The 16,665-nt window shown below is 41.1% G+C and overlaps 1 protein-coding gene across 4 annotated transcripts in view; it reads right to left on the bottom strand.

Moving 5' to 3' along the window:
• The window catches only part of ZNF169 (zinc finger protein 169), a 97,716-nt gene extending 84,922 nt beyond the window's left edge, over positions 1-12,794 (bottom strand). Inside the window, exons 1-2 of one of the 4 annotated variants that reach the window (XM_055579106.1) lie at positions 12,466-12,794; positions 3,178-3,274 (exon numbers count right to left, since the gene is read on the bottom strand). The gene's annotated coding sequence lies outside the window, so the exon portion shown is untranslated. The remainder of the gene's footprint in view (positions 1-3,177; positions 3,275-12,465) is intronic. The other 3 variants (XM_055579105.1, XM_055579101.1, XM_055579104.1) reach the window with 3 other exon arrangements.
• Between the last annotated feature and the right edge of the window lie 3,871 nt (positions 12,795-16,665).

The following is a 16,665-nucleotide window of genomic DNA, read 5'->3' as shown; positions in this document are numbered from 1 at the left end:
TAGAGAGAGATTCAATCACAGGATTATATACCAGAATGGGTGCTCAATGCAATGATGGATTCCCACACTATGCAATACCACCCTTAAGAAGTGCTCCAAATTTGAAGTCCAGAAAACAAAAAAAAACTAGCAATGCATAAATACAGTGTAGGAAAAAGCAGAGTATTTCAAAAGTTTCATTAAATGCCTTCTGGATAAAGAGTTACAGAGGGGGCTACAGCTGGCAGTGTCATGAGCAGAAAAGGGAACATGACCAAATACAAAACTATGCTTTCCCAAACTTTTCAGCAACCCCAAAGTGAGATTACATGAGCAACTATACTTCAGAAGTCTTAAATTCTCAGCAGTTGATGTTCATATAATGCTGCTGTTTATAAATCACTAAACCAAGCACTGCTTCTTTGGTATGCCAGCAATGTTTTCATTCATGAGAAACTCTCCAGAAAAAAGTGTTTACACCAAAGCAAAGTACCAAGGAAACCAGTTACCGTGGTATAATAAGGCCCTAAGAAAGGCAGCAGGTCGTATAGTTACCTCCTTGTGGGCAAAATCCCTGCCCGAAAACTATGCAACCTACTACCTCTTCCTAGGAACCCATTTTTTTCTTGCTGGTCTTCTACTTAGTAGATGGACTTCAAATTAACCTGTTAAATTAGGCCATATTTGTGTGTGTGGGTGTGTGTGTGTGGGGGGGGGGGGGGGGGGCACACGGTTATTTCAAATTAAAACCAGTTAGAATTCACTCACTGATAGCTTTTACAAAGTTACTGGCCAGAATTCCCTGGCAGTCCAGTAGTTAGGACTCCATGCTTTCACTGTGGAGGGCCCAGGTTCAATCACCGGTGGGGAAACTAAAATCCCTCAGGCTATACAGCTAAAAAAACAAAAAGTTGGCACCACAGACTTTTCAAAACATTTAACAGAGTACTAAAATTAAATATAATTTCATAAACTCTCCGTCTCTTTTGATAAACTAGAAAATCAGATGACAATATGTATAAACCCTCCTCACCACTGTCCAGTGAAGCTAACTTACAGCCTGTCCCCGTTAGATGCTGTTTCCTAGTTACAACCAGTCACTTCTAGGCCCAGGTTACCTGGGGTTTTGACCCTTGACGTAGAGTAACTAGAAGCAAATTCTGATCATGGTTTTTGTCACCATCAAAAACAAGCTTTCAGAGATTGTCTCACTGTACCATAAGTACTTTTAAATGTTTTAAAAAACGTAGTACTCAACTATTTGATTCAATTGCTAGGCTTGACCAAAAAGGGTATGAAATGTGTCCCTGAGTAATAATAAAAGATATAAATTCATTTTTCACCAGACCTTAGGTATTACTTAAATTTCCAATCACAAACTTGTGATGATATCCATTCTGGAGGCACATGTACTGGAAACCCACAAAAACAACTTGCCAAAAATTTCTTGAACATTCCCACTTTTCTTTGGCACACCAAAGGGTAATGACTATAAAAGGCCCCATACCCAACAGGTCTATGTCTAGTTTGAAGACCAATTCTGGAACCATGCAGGTTTCCATCTATATGTATGCCAGGGATGAACTAAAAAAACATAAATCTAACCCAGGGTCAATCACCTGGTTTGGACCCATCCAGGAGAGAATCTGATGTTTTCTCTCATGCAAAGTTGCTGCAGCTTACAGCACTGTACAATGGTGCCCAAGATACTGAGATTCATGACAGATGGAAATATTTGAGAAGAGGTGACCACTCTCTCACCTACACTTTGCCTCTTTCTCTTCTCCCAAAATAAAACAAATGCCAAGCACTTAAAACAGGGAGTGTTAGCTGATTATAAGGGCCCAAGGGCCCTTCCTTAGAGAAGGAAATGGCAACCCACTCCAGTACTCTTGCCTGGAAAATTCCAGACAGAGGAGCCTGGTAGGCTACAGTCCATGGGATCAGAGTTGGAGACGACTGAGCAACTTCACTCACTTTCAAGGTAGCATATGACTTGGCCATTGGAAAAAAGCTGAAACATGGACTTTTTTAGGAAAGTCCTAAAGTTCCACGATTAGAAAAAAGCTAATCAAGGGTATTAAAATTCAAACATCCCTTTCAAGCATTATCCTCACATTTTCTTTAAAACAACTATAGACTTTCTAAACTGACAAGCTTCAGAGGACCTCCCTTTGTGAATGAAGGCCCATTTCAGGTTTTGGGGACCAGGGCAAAGCTGACATCTTAAGGACTTAAAAAGGGAACGAGAGCTGAACCCAAGAAACCATTTCTCCTTTTCTAGGCTAGAGAGTGAAGGTGTCCAAATCAACATATCACTGCAACAGTAGTTACAACAATGCCTAAGGTCACATAAACACCAAATTGGGGACTGAATCATAATCAACCTGATTTCAATTTAGCTCAGACAGTACTTTTCCAGTTTGTATTTACCTTTCCCACCTAGGATCTCACCTTGGACATCTGTACCAGGGGCAGTTAACCTATTCACAATTACAAAAATGCAAGGTGCCCTATTAAGATTTCTTGAAAGTTACATACTTTCTCCTCTTTGAGATTTTTGCTCAATTTCAAATTTCTGAAATATACCATACGTGAAAAATGTAAATGCTAAATCACTGTGTCTATTGTAGGTACACCATACTTGAACAGAGAATGTTATTATCAAGGACTTAAGTAAACTGTTAAGTACAAAGCAATGTCAAAATTAATTCTTCTGAGTTTTAGTATCATCTAGACAAAAACAAAATGCAGCAAGTCTACTCCTCAGGGAAGGCAATAGATTGTATAGTTATCTCCTGAACAGGGTAAAATCACTACCCCACAACTATACAATCTACTACCTCACTCTGATAGAGCAATCTTTTCTTCTGAAATGAAGACTGCAATCTCTTTATGGTGCATTATCAACATCAATCAAATTAAAATATACACTTATTCCAACATGCAGAAATGAGAAGCAAAAAGTATCCCAATCCCCAATCAGTCTAGTCTCTAAAATAAGCAGCAACTTGAACACTATTAAGAAATGCTGCACTACAGCATTTTTACACAAGTCAATCTTAAATGCTGTACAATTAGTTATCAACTGTGTGAGGCTGTTTGGATGCAGATTTTTCTATCACCTTAGGAAAGACAGTAGATTGTATAGTTATCTCCCAGTGGTGGGTGTGACCCTAAAACTATACAACCTACTACCTCATCCCACAGTGAAGAGAATGTCCAGGGAGAATGCTGAAACTGGACCAGAGCTGGGCATCACAGGAAAGCTCTCTCCTAGGTAATCCTGGTTCTCCTGTGTGATTAAAGGAGAAAAAAAAAAGTATTAGACTACTTTCATTCACTGAATGTGAACTAAGTTGAACTGAAACAAACCTTCCAAAAATCAGCAATTTAAACTGTAGCAATATTCATGATCTAACAGTGCTTTTATTCCTTATATTTAGTATTATTCTAAATTCTTAGCTATCTGAATCCATGTATTTATAAGATTCAGAAATCATGATTTTATTGCATCTTATTTATCAACTTTAATTTTCTTAAGTTACCAGAACACTTATCCTTCCCTTGAGAAACCCAAAAACTCCATTACAAAGGAGGAACAGAAGATCCTCTAAAACACAAAAGTTCTGTACAGTATGCATAATCCATGATTAAAGGAACGGCAAAAAATATACAGAGATTCTAATTTTTAAATTAACGTACTCATGTATTCCATGCCAGCAAAGAAAGGCACTGTGAAGATCAAAGTGTGGAATCAAGCTATTTAACGTTTTGGTACAATACTCTCTGAACTAAGCAATATGATCAGCTTAGTTTTATAATCTAAATCTTACAAAGCTAAATCATATTAAACATCAGTCTTCAATTTACTTACTTCATTACTAAGTGGTGACTTACTAACAACCAAAACCTATAATCAAAACCATTTTTATGACATACAGCTCTATGTTATTAGAATTTAAAGTTCAGAAGTAACCCCTATACATTGGGTCAACCAATTTTCAACAAGAGTGCCATAACAATTCAATGGAGTAATTTTCAGCAAACAGTGCTGGGACAACTTAATACCCACACGCAAGAGAATAAATCTGGGTCCCCACCATATTTAAGTAACTTAAAATGAATAACTTATTTTAAAGAAGGGTAAAGAATAGCCATTTCTCCAAAGATATGATCAATAAGCAAAAAATGGCCAAAAAGTACATAGAGAGACACTCAACATCATTTATTACTCATTAGGGAAACCTGAATCATAATGGGACAGCACTTTCAGATCCATTAGGATGGCCATAATCAAAAGAGACCAAAAACAAAGGAAGCGTTATTGAGGATATAGAGAAATTATATTCCCAACTACGGTTGGAATGTAAAATGGGTCAGGTGCTTTGGAAAGTTTAGCAGTTCATCAAAAAGTTAATTCCACTCATATTTATATTCCTAAGAAAATTAGACACAAAACTTGTATATGAAATGTTCACAGCATTTGGAGTCAATAAAAGTCAAGGTTCAAACCCTGGCCCAGCCTACTCACTGCCACTGAAGCCATGTCCAAGTAACTTAAGCTTTTCTAAGGTCTCTGTAACATCAATTAATTGGACTAAATCATTTGTAATGGTAAGGGGAAAAGATTTACCACACCCTCGATATACATATGGCCCAACATTAAGCCCCTTCATGTGTGCCATCTTATTTAAGTCATATCATCTCTGTTTTACATAGGTGGAAACTGGTGCCAAGAAGTTTAATAACCTGTTCCAAATTATTGAGATCTCCAAACTTATCATATCTGAGCCTATTTCAATTCTACAAGGCCAGATGATGATTCAGGCATGAACGTGCAAAAAACTGCCCCTAAAAAGTCAAGGCTTTACAAGTCACTAGATGGTGATTGCAGCCATGAAATTAAAAGATGCTTGCTCCTTGGAAGGAAAGTTATGACCAATCTAGATAGCATATTCAAAAGCAGAGATATTACTTTGCCAACAAAGGTCCATCTAGTCAAAGCTATGGTTTTTCCAGTGGTCATGTATGGATGTGAGAGTTGGACTGTGAAGAAAGCTGAGCGCCAAAGTACTGATGCTTTTGAACTGTGGTGCTGGAGAATACTCTTGAGGGTCCCTTGGACTGCAAGGAGATCCAACCAGTCCATCCTAAAGGAGACCAGTCCTGGGTGTTCATTGGAAGGACTGATGCTGAAGCTGAAACTCCAATACTTTGGCCACCTCATGCAAAGAATTGACTCATTGGAAAAGACCCTGATGCTGGGAGGGATTGGGGGCAGGAGGAGAAGGGAACGACAGGGGATGAGATGACTGGATGGCATCACCGACTCGATGCACATGAGTTTGGGTGAACTCCGGGAGTTGCTGATAGACAAGGAGGCCTGGCATGCTGCGAATTCATGGGGTCGTAGAGTCGGACACGACTGAGCAACTGAACTGAACTTAACTGATCTTTCTCCAGAACCAGCATGTGTTGTATTAAGTCGCTCAGTCATCTCTCACTCTTTGCAACCCCATGGACCGTAGCCCGCCAGGCTCCTCTGTCCATGGGATTCTCCAGGCAAGAATACTGCAGTGGGTTGCCATTTTCTCCTCCAAAAGATCTTCCCAACCCAAGGAATGAACCCAAATATTGGTCCATGACAGAACAATCAGACAGACTGGTCCAGACAGAACAGTTTACATCTCCCCCTCCATTCCATTTTTGGCAGAATATAACAAGTAATGGGCTTGAAAATTTGAGTACATATCTACTGTTTTCTTAACTTTTAATAAAGTTTTCAAAATCCAATACATGAATTTTGAATATATATTTTTAAAATTAAAAATTCATTTTTAACTTCAGTGGGGGTTAAAAAAAAAACCCCTGCATCAAGTTCTTCTACTCTTCAGCAGATCTCAGGTGCCAACTTCCCATTTTCAGATGGCAGGTCTATTCTAAAAGAGCCAGTTTATACCTTAAAATCTATGTCCAAGTACATGTACACTCACACACAACGACTTATGTAAAGACAACTTTCTGAAGCATCATTTCACATCTATCATCTGGAAAATTAATGAACAAATTCATCTTCTCATTTTAGGTCTACTATGAAGGGTAATAATGCAATATACAATGCCATATCTTAAATATAAGTATCAGTAAGTGAGAATACTGAACCAGCATAGTCCTTACTTGTAAAACGACAAACAGTAAAACCAGCTGATACCTTTACCACAACCCTCAAGCCCAGCCCAGTTTTCTCATCTAAAACGTCTGAATCTTCATCAAACATAGGAATCTAAGATTAAATAAACACTGAATCTAAAAATGTATTCATTTTTCAACCTTGGCAAGTGTGGCCTGCTTATTTCATACTATTGAAGTTGGGAGTTTATGGGTGAGCAGCACAGCGAACAGGTATCTACTATGTAGCATCACCATTCATAATTCACAAGAAAAATATTTTGTATTTTTAAACAGTACTCACACATACACGTTTATACATATGTAACACTAAATACTAGTATTACGGTTGCTTTAGTCACCAAGTCATCTCTGACTCTCTGTGCTGTGCTCATTTGTGTCAACTCTTTGCAACACTTCGGACTCCTCTGTCCATGGGATTTTTCTGGCAAGAATACTGGAATGGGTTGCCATTTTCTCCTTCCCAACCCAAGGACTGAACCCATGTCTGCTGCATTGTCAGGTAGATTCTTTACCACTGAGCCACCAGGGAAGCCAAATACTAAACTAATATAGTAAGATACTAATATTCAACACTGTTCACAAATGAACACTAACTCCCACTCTTTTATTTTATACATTATTATACACATATATTGACTTTATGATCCACTGATGGTTTTCAATCTTCAGTTTTTCAGATTAACTCTGATTACAGCAAATTTTGGAAACTAAAATCTAATAGCAAAGAGGAAGTAATGTTTAGTTAAGCAAGCTTTCAGAATACAATCCATAAACTAGAATTTATGGATTGTAAGAACCCATGGAAATGTTCACTAAGAAATAAGGTTAAGTAAAACTCTTAACATACACACTGATCACAACTATACAATCTTTGGCTGGAGAAAGAAGTTATGTAGCTGACTAACGTGTTTTCATTCCTTAAGATTTTCCCTCTAAAGCGTATTTCAGAATCAGAGATCCAGTTTGAATCCCGGTTTCTCATTTACCTTGTCTTCAGACACATCAAGCGATAATCTCTCAGCTTTTGTTATTTCAACTCATAAAAATCAGACAAATCTTACAGGGATGTTAAGAGGGATTAGAAATAAAATACAAAAACCACAAAGTATACCAAGTGCAGAGTGGATGCTCAGTAACTTTCAGCTACAACCATCAGTATTAGACAATTCTAAAACATTCTTAGACAAGACTATCAGCTAGAACTATCTGAATGTGACCTTTTACATATTTTCTTTTCTAACAGTAACACAACTTCACATGCATTTTCTATCCTGTTCACTTACTACCTCAGTCTGGAGCTTGAACTCCTCCCCTCCCCATTAAATACCCTAGGGACCAAAAGTCTCAACTCAACTTGCACAAAATGTTTCTGTGCAACATGGCAGTACAAGAAAGGAGTTTACAGGTCAAGCAACTACGTGGCAGCTGTGTTCTTTTTCAAGTTAAATAACCTCCTTGAGGTTTAGTTCTCATCTCCAGTTGGAACCTAACATCCACACCTCACAGGATTGTTCTGAAGATTAGGAACACACACAGATCATCTTAGTGATCCATCTTAATGACATCTTAGCTGACATACTCAACAAATGGTAACCATTTTTCTTAATAAATTAAACCTATTTGAGAAACTAAAAAAACTAAGACTCCACCTGCAACACAGGAGATGCAAGTACAATCCCTGGGTTGGGGAGATCCCCTAGAGGAGAAAATGGCAACCCATGCCAATATTCTTGCCTGAAAAATACCATGGACAGAGGAGACTGGTGGGCTACAGTCCAAAGGATCACAAAGAGTTGGACACAACTGAACACAGTGCACAGCAAGACAGTTATTTTACCTTCTTGGGTATACTTGTGACAGTCAAAAATACTTATCTTCAATTAAATCATGCATCAATTTAAAATGTCCTGTGAAAAGGCAATCTACTTATTTATATGTTTATATTTATATCAAAGTTTCTAACACTTTTAATATCCACTTATATCTTGGTAAACGATAATGTATGACATCATATAGTTTAATATACTTGTATAGTCAACTTTGGCCAGAGTTCTTAACCTGCATCCATAACTAGCTTCAGTAACCACCAGAAATTGTATATACAATTTCCCTGCAAGTTTCCATAGCTTTTGCCACATCTGCAAAAAAGTCTATAACCAAAAGAATGTTAACTGCCATGGCATTAAAAACACATTTGAATATACATTCTAAAGGCTACATATTAATTAAAATATATCAATACCACCTTTGCATTTATCAATTTTCCTACTTAGTCCAAACACAGGCATACCCCATCTTTTCTACATACTTAATATCTATTAACAGTTTGATATTCTGAGCTAAAATGTTTTCTCCGGCAATCTGTATCTCACCTTTTATATTTACATACTCCTATAAACAAAGTAGCTCATAAAGTTCTACTTTTTACATACCTCCATCTCCATTTACATGCCATCTTACAGGTGACTAAACTTCATTTTTTTTTTGGTCAAACTTTTATACAAATACAACGAAGCATTTCCTCTGGTCTCATCACCAAGTTTCACTTGATGAGAAACACAAATCAAAATTAGAACACTGGCTACTTAATACAATTTCCTTCAAACACTCAGTTGAATATTAATAAAATTATCTGATGATGCTGCTGAATATTTAAACATAAATACATATACAAATTCTCCAATTGTATTTTGATTCCTTTGACAGAATACAGGCATTATTTTTAGCCATGGATTGCCCCATCAAGGTTAAGTTGCCAGGTGAAATTGACAAGATTAAGTTTTTGGCTATAACTAAGTTTTACTAACAAAATTAACCCACTTTTAATCTAAGATCTTAATTTCTTTTTTGAGAGGGGCTGAATTTTTTTAAATGGAGGTATAATTGACATATACCATTGTATTAGTTCCAGGTGTACAATATAATTTGTTATTGTATAACTGTGAAATGATCACCACAGTAATCTAGCTACATCCACTAAATTTGTTATCCTACCAAATACTGCACTAAGGTTGAGACTCATGTTAAGTTTTAAAAGCTAAGTACTAGGTCATGCTTTCCAAAAGGACCATTTCCTTTCATTCACTTAGACACACAACATAAGGCATTCTAGATTAGATGAAATTATCTAAATTCTGAAATTAAAAAAAATGTCAATTCAATTCCCAATATTCCTCTAAAGATTCTGCAATGCAAATTGTTAATCTAGGGCCAACATCCCTGCTGTTAAGTACATTCTAAGCTACCTCCCTATATTCTGCTACACACCCTATAATGCACACAAATATTTAGGGTAAAGCAGAGTACTCCACTTGGGTGACTTGTTCTGCTTAGTGGTCCTTATATATACACCATTATTTTTCAGTCCTATCATATTTGACCTTCCTATCCTTAATTATACTGATATGTACCCAGGTTGAAAAGTCACCGTGTAATTCACACAATCCCCAAAGTCAAGAAAAGGTGGCTTCTTGTCATTAAATCCAGATTCCCCAGTTTACTATAACCAACCGTATCCTTAGTCTACAATGTATAAGAAAAACATTCTATAACTGACTAAAAAACTGGGGAGAAGGGAAGAAACCGCCAAGTGAACAAGTAGTGTAACTTCATAATGAATACTGGCACAAAGCAGAAAAAGCAGATTAAAGGAACATCATCATTAATATCTGCTATTTTAAAACAAATCATTCAAAATCTCCTAAAACATTCCTAGAGAAGCAAAAGTGATACTTAATGAAAGCATAGTTGTCAGCTGCCTCAGAGTCCTTAAATCTTATACCCAGAAAGAGCCTAAGAAATCAACTGATGAAACTGCCTCACATTTGAGATGAGGCCACAGACAGGGGACATTTTCAGCTGATAATCTGAAACACACTTAGCCAGAGAAAGCCAATTTCTGAAGAGCAGCTAAGCAATCCACTATCCATTTGGTGTGGTAGTCAGTAGCCACATGTCACTCTTGAGCACCAGAAATGTGACTAGCTCCAAATGAGATGTGCTGTTACCGTAAAAGACACTCTGGATTTCAAAGACTTAATATAAAGCAAAATAAAAAAGCCAGTGGCTCTCTTTTTATCCTAAGTGACTGTGCAATGTTTAGTACACCCACAGTCAAAGATCATGCAGTGATCAAGCCTTCTTTACTCCACCCGAGGTCACATTAGGGCAATGCTGACAACTCATTGTTGGGGATCCAAATTCTCATCCTGTGCTGTGCTAAGTCGCTTCAGTTGTGTCTGATTCTCTGCGATCCAATGGAGCCCACCAGCCTCCTCAGTCCGTGGGTTCTCCAGGCAAGCATACTGGAGTGGCTTGCCATGCCCTCCTCCAGGGGATCTTTCAAACCCAAGGATCGAACCCACGTCTCTTATTGTCTCCTGCACTAGCAGGCAGATTCTTTACCACTAGCGCCACCTGGGCATGTACATGGAAAAATCATTCATCAGTTAATATTCTGGGGTGAAGAGCCTTTACTGTCTAAATAAAAGCTTCTCCAGATTTAAAAACATTAAGTGATTAAAATGCATGCTGGCCACTGATTGCTAGCTCCTGAAAACAAAAGTGAAAGGAACATGTTCCACCAAGTATAAATAATCAGGGCCACTTTTAATACTCCTTAAAGACCAGTGATATAAATGGGGGGGGAAAAAAAAACCCATTAGAAGAAATGTTCTCCAAACTTTTTTGATACTCATCTTCAGAGAAGTATTTTTGAAGGAATAAACATTATACAACAGAATCATCAGTTTCATATAACAAACTATTGATACTATTTTCTGTTTTTAAAAAATTCTGACCACCCACTGACTTGATTTCATAACCCAGTAAGTCAGGACCTACAGTTTGAAGAACCTGGTTTAGGATTCTTCATTTTCATCAATTTCCACTACAAACAAAGCTATTAGCTGTTGAAAGAAAAAGCACACAAATATCTATAGTGTGTTGTACTCTAAACCAAGAAATTCTAGTTAATGCTAACCACTCCACTCTCAAAGTTCACAAGTTTCACAATACTACCTAACTGGGTATAGTAAATCAAACACCCTCAAAAAACCACCGAAGTAACTTACAAAACGTTACTTAACTACATGTATTTTCTGAATATACTATAAACGAATCAGACTGCCATACAGCAGAAAAACTTGGACAAAGGACAATTATTATATTTTCTGAACAACGTTTCAATTTAAAATTTAACGTTTTAAACTAGTGCATGATTTTCTGGTCATCAGAAATGAATGAGGACTGCTAAATGAGGTTTTCAATCTAGCAACTGCGTGCCAAGAAAATAATCATCAGTAAAGTTACAAATAAAAAAAACTCATCCAGTCTTCTGATTTACTTAAAGAGTTCAACCTTCACTATCCCCAATGCCTTTTCCCATTTGCCAGCCCTCTCAAAATCGAGAAGTCTATTTTAAAAAGCTTTAGAGTTGACCTCTGACACAGAGGCAGGGGGCCAGGCCGTACTGTAAAAGTTGGAAAGATTGAAGGCCATCGCTAGCCAAGGACATAAAGGTTACGCATTCCTCACACCGGAATCCTCCAGGAACGTGCATCAGCCAACCTGCTTCCAGGGTGTGCAGCCCCCAAGTCAGGGACGGGGCCGCTGGCTGGGGCCCAGATCGCCATGCATGAGCCCGTCCCCCAGGGATCCCACTTCCTCCCGCCCGCCCTCTCCACTGCCAAGGACGGCCGCAGGGGTGGACCGGCTGCACAGCTGCTCCAGGACCGGAGGCTGAGTTAGGCCGGCGGATTAGCAGCAGGGAGGTAGCCCAGAGCCTGCCCGCCCGCTTGTCCCGGCCCTCCCCCGCACTTCCTACCTTCCCTCTGGCATCCCAGCCCCCAAGGCCAAGGTCTCCCCTGCCCACAAACCTGATAGCGGAAGTGACGTCAGGGGACCTGGCGCTGTCCACAGCCAGTCACGCCATAGCGGGAGGGAACGCTGGCCAATGGGCAAGGCGCGGGGGCGGGACTTCCCCCGCCCAAGTTTGATTGAAGTTGGGGGAAGGGCGGGGTGAAGAATGTGAAGAATGACCCCTCCCCCCGTCCGTGAGGCGCTGGGCGGGAAGCGGAGGGGGTTGGGACCGACCACGCCACGCGGCGCCCATCCCCCACCGGCGCCACCACCTATTGCGGCCTCTGCTCTCAACCCGCCCGCCCAGCTCGCTCCAGCCCTTCAGGCCTCCACCAACCGGTTCGCAACACTCCCGTTTTCCCACCGCCGCCGGGGGGGTCCGAGAGAAGGAAAATGGCGGCCCCGCGCTCGCCGTCCCGCCTCTGTACCCACCTCAGGCTTGCGGAGGAGGCCGCCGCCTGCCGCTGCCCTCCTCGGGGACAGCCCAGCCCTCGCGCCCGCCGCCCGCCGCCACCCGAGAGCTGCACACGAGGACCCGGATGGAGGAGGCGCGGGCGGGCGGGCCGCAGCAGCCAGAGGGAAAGCAGCGCGGGCGCCGGGAGGCCGAGGCAGGGGCGGGCTGAAGAGTAGCGCACGACCTTATTGGCGGGACCTTTTGACTGACGTGTGTGTCGCCCTTTTGCCTCAGCCGAGTTGGGCTGGCCGGACCCCACTGGAGGCGGCATCTGGACCCGCCCCGCACTGGGCGGCCTTCGGAGGAGGGGTGGGCGGGACCCGCCCGGGACCCGCCCACTTTGCCGCTCCCCGTTTCTTATTGGACGGCTGGGAGAGTGGTGGCGCAAAATCCTGCCTCTGCTCGTGAAGGACCGGCGCCGTCACGTGGCCTTCGAAATCGCGCCGGGCTGCGGTGCGCCGCGCTCTGGCTTTAGGACAGTGTACCACAAGCCTCACAAAGGACTGTCCCGCTCGCCGTCACCCCCTCTGCGCCTCCCCTCGAGGACTTAGACCGGCCCGCTTTGCCTCAGTTTACCCGCAAGTAGGTGAAGCAGTCCTGTCCGCCGGTTGCCCCAGGTTTTGAAGATTCTTGTGTTTTCAAAGTCATCCATAATTTTCCTAACTTAATAATAGCTTAAAACATGGTTCGTCTATGCCGATTATAACTTTCCAAACTCCAGAAAGCACTGGTTGAGTACCCTTTCAGATCTCTTTATGGCTGGGAGTCCACCACCTGCACCTCACTGTTTCTCTTACCTCACTGCTACTTTGTGCACAAGATACTAAAAAAAGACAAAACGCATTCTCATGGATAACAGAACTGTTTTTAACAGCACTAAAAATTTACCTGGTGCGTCTACATTTATGATCTCAGATGGCACTATGCTAGTATTCGTCTTAGTGCATGCAAAAAATGCCAAAGGGGTTACTTAGTTAATTTTGTGGGCTGAAATGAACAAGAGATGAGGAGACAAAACTTGAACTTGGACCTGAAAGATGAGCATGATTTAGGACTTATAGAAAGAAGATGTATTCAGAAAGAAGAGCATAGGCCCACTGGGCTGGCTGGAGTCACGCTGTAGAGAGATGGAGTCCTCATCCTTGTCTGTCCCCAGTACCTAGCACAGTAGGAGTGTGACAGTCTGGGAGTGTAAAAAATTCTGTCGAATGGAACCAGTATCAATGATGTAGGCTGAGGTGGGAGGAAATGCAGAAAGGAAACAGGTCAGGATGTTGTTCAGTTTTGAGATGAGAGGTGATGGGGATTCAGCTACACAACAGCGACCCCACAGCACTATGAACTTTAGTGACGTTTTCTTCACATGTTCACCTACAAGTGGTTAGTAAGTTTGAAAAAGTATATATGAATTATATTACGCTCTACTTTCCAATCTGTGCTTCATTTTCTACCCTTGAAGGCCAACCAAACAATGCTGAAGTCTATAAAGAAAAAGCTTAATAGATTTGTCCATATGAGTGAAAACACAATAAAAAAAAAAAAAAACCTTTAAAGTTAAAAGACAAGTGACAAATTGGAAAAACAATTTTGTATAATACATAGCAAACAAACATTAATTAGAATGTCTAGTGGTCAGGAGCAGGGACCTGAAACCAGGCTGCTAACTTTGAACCCTGATTCTACCTCTTCCCAACTAGACAGCTATGGATTTACCAAACCACTTATTCTCTCTGTCTCGGGTTCTCATCTGTAAAATGGAGATGACAACATCAGTTACCTTATGGTATTGTAAGGATTAAATGAGTAAACTTTACATGTGCTTAGAACAATGCTAGATAATAAAAGCCTTATATAAGTGTTTGTTAATATTAATCCTTAATATATAAAGTGGATTTTTTTCAAATCAGTAGTTAAAAGTGAATGACCCATTAAAATATAAACAAAAGATATAAACTGTCAGTTCGACTGTCAATCTTATTAGCTATCAAATAAATACAAATCAAGTTGTCTCCCAGGTCATCATAGGTCATCTCTTAAATATTCCATGAATAAATAATGATGATGATGTAAACCTAAATTTATCAGTATAGGAAGACTATGAGACTTACATTGTTATGAGAGAAATAGGTATATGACATGACCTTATAAATTTTAAACAACAGTTACCTCTGGGATTACTTGCAAACTTTATTGTCTTTACACCCTTCTTGGCAGTAAGTATGAATTGCTCTCATAATCAGGAAAAAAGTATAAAAGTTATCCAGAAACATTTATTTGTTCCCCCATAACCCTTGTCTCCTTTGTCTGTATTAAACAGAAACCAGGTTCTTAGGTGACAACAGAACTAGAGTGCCCTAAGATGTAACCATGGAGTCGCTAAGAGTCGGACACGACTGCACGACTTCACTTTCACTTTTCACTTTCATGCATTGGAGAAGGAAATGGCAACCCACTCCGGTGTTCTTGCCTGGAGAATCACAGGGACGGGTGGGCTGCCGTCTCTGGGGTCGCACAGAGTCAGACACGACTGAAGCGACTTAGCAGCAGCAGCAAGATGTAACCATCTGACTAAGTGCTGGCTTGAGATGTGAACAAAGTTTCTGGCTTCTGCCCTCCAAAGGATGGACTTGCTCTTTCTCTCCGCTTTTCTGATTTCCAGCTGCCTGAGTAGAATGGAATATACTGGAGAACCTCATGAAGCAAATCCCAGCCCCCTGCTAATGTCATACTGTGCTCTCCACTTAAGCTTGAATTTGAAAGAGATGTCACTTATTTAAGCCCCTAAAGTTTGGAGAAACTTTCATAGGAAGCTAGCCTGACCAGCTGGGAAAGCTCATGCAGTGTGCTCTCATTGTGTGTGTGGATTCTTAGGAGATGGAGAGGGCATATTGTGGGAAGAATATGAAGTTTTGGGAATAGAGCAAACTTGGATGAAAGGCCCAGCTCCTGTGTCCCAGGGACACCCTTGGACGGAGACTGAGTGTTCAATTAAATCATAGTAGGGTATGATTTGGAACTGCTAAGTAATGAACAGAAGCTGGTTGTCTTCACAGTCATTGTGAGAAAGGGTGGCAAGAGCTGCATTTGAATCCTTGCTTGGGACCACTCCAGTATTCTTGGGCTTCCTCTACAGCTCAGCTGGTAAAGAATCTGCCTGCAATTCGGGAGGCCTGGGTTTGATCCCTGAGTTGGGAAGGTCCCCTGGAGAAGGAAAAGGTTACCCACTCCAGTATTCTGGCTTGGAGAATTTCATGGACAGTCCATGGAGTTGCAAAGAGTTGGACATGACTGAGTGACTTTCACTTTCACACCAAGGGGGATGACCTTGTTGGCAATGCAGATCAGCCTGTCATAAGTCTTAGGTTCAAATTAGAGCTTGTTCCCATACTTCACCCTACCCCCAGCCTGGCCTCAACCTCCCTTTCTACTCCCAATGCTTGTGGGAATCCAGCACCTACCACTGCTCAGGCCTCCTGGAATGCTCATCTTTATCCTCACCTAGCCAGTTGTGGTCATCCAGATCTTTCCTGACCACCCAGTTTATCTCCTACCATCACTCTTTCACCATTCTGTTTTATAACATGTTCGGCATTTTAGCCCACTTTGAGCCCATCTTGCTTGTTTTCTTGTTCTCCCCACAAGAGAGCAAGAACCTTGTCTGAATATTCACAGCTGTGTCCCCATGTTCTAGAACAGGGCCCTGTACACAAAGTAGATGCTTTATTATCTCTTGAAGTGTAGAATTACAAGCAAAGACTAGGGCAGTTCACAGTGGAGGCTGAGCTCCAAGGATAGAAACTTTACCAGCAGGAGTCCAGGAAGTGAGAGCCTTAACCAGTAGACCATATGAAAAGCAGAGGGAGCAGCAGCCAGATGGGCCAGGAAAAGGAAGAGGTTTGGAGTCCTGAGAAGACCCACAGACTTCCATGGCTGGAGTTCCTGGAGTAGCCAACCCCAAATGACCAGAGGCCTTGCCATCTCAGATCCCACTTCTCGTCCACAAAAGTTGCTGTGGAGGTAACCTCAGGTCAGAGTCCTCCCTCCACCTTTGTGTGTGTGTGTGTATGTGTGTGTTAGTGGCTCAGTCATATCCGACTCTTTATGACCCCATGGACTGTAGCCCACCAGGCTTCTCTGTCCATGGACTTCTCCAGGCAAGAATACTGGAGTGGGTAGCC

The sequence above is a fragment of the Bubalus kerabau genome, chromosome 4 (assembly GCF_029407905.1).
Source record: "Bubalus kerabau isolate K-KA32 ecotype Philippines breed swamp buffalo chromosome 4, PCC_UOA_SB_1v2, whole genome shotgun sequence".
NCBI classification, from domain to species: domain Eukaryota; kingdom Metazoa; phylum Chordata; class Mammalia; order Artiodactyla; family Bovidae; genus Bubalus; species Bubalus kerabau.
Note: the sequence above shows the minus strand (reverse complement) of the source record. Positions and strands in the feature narration are given on the sequence as shown.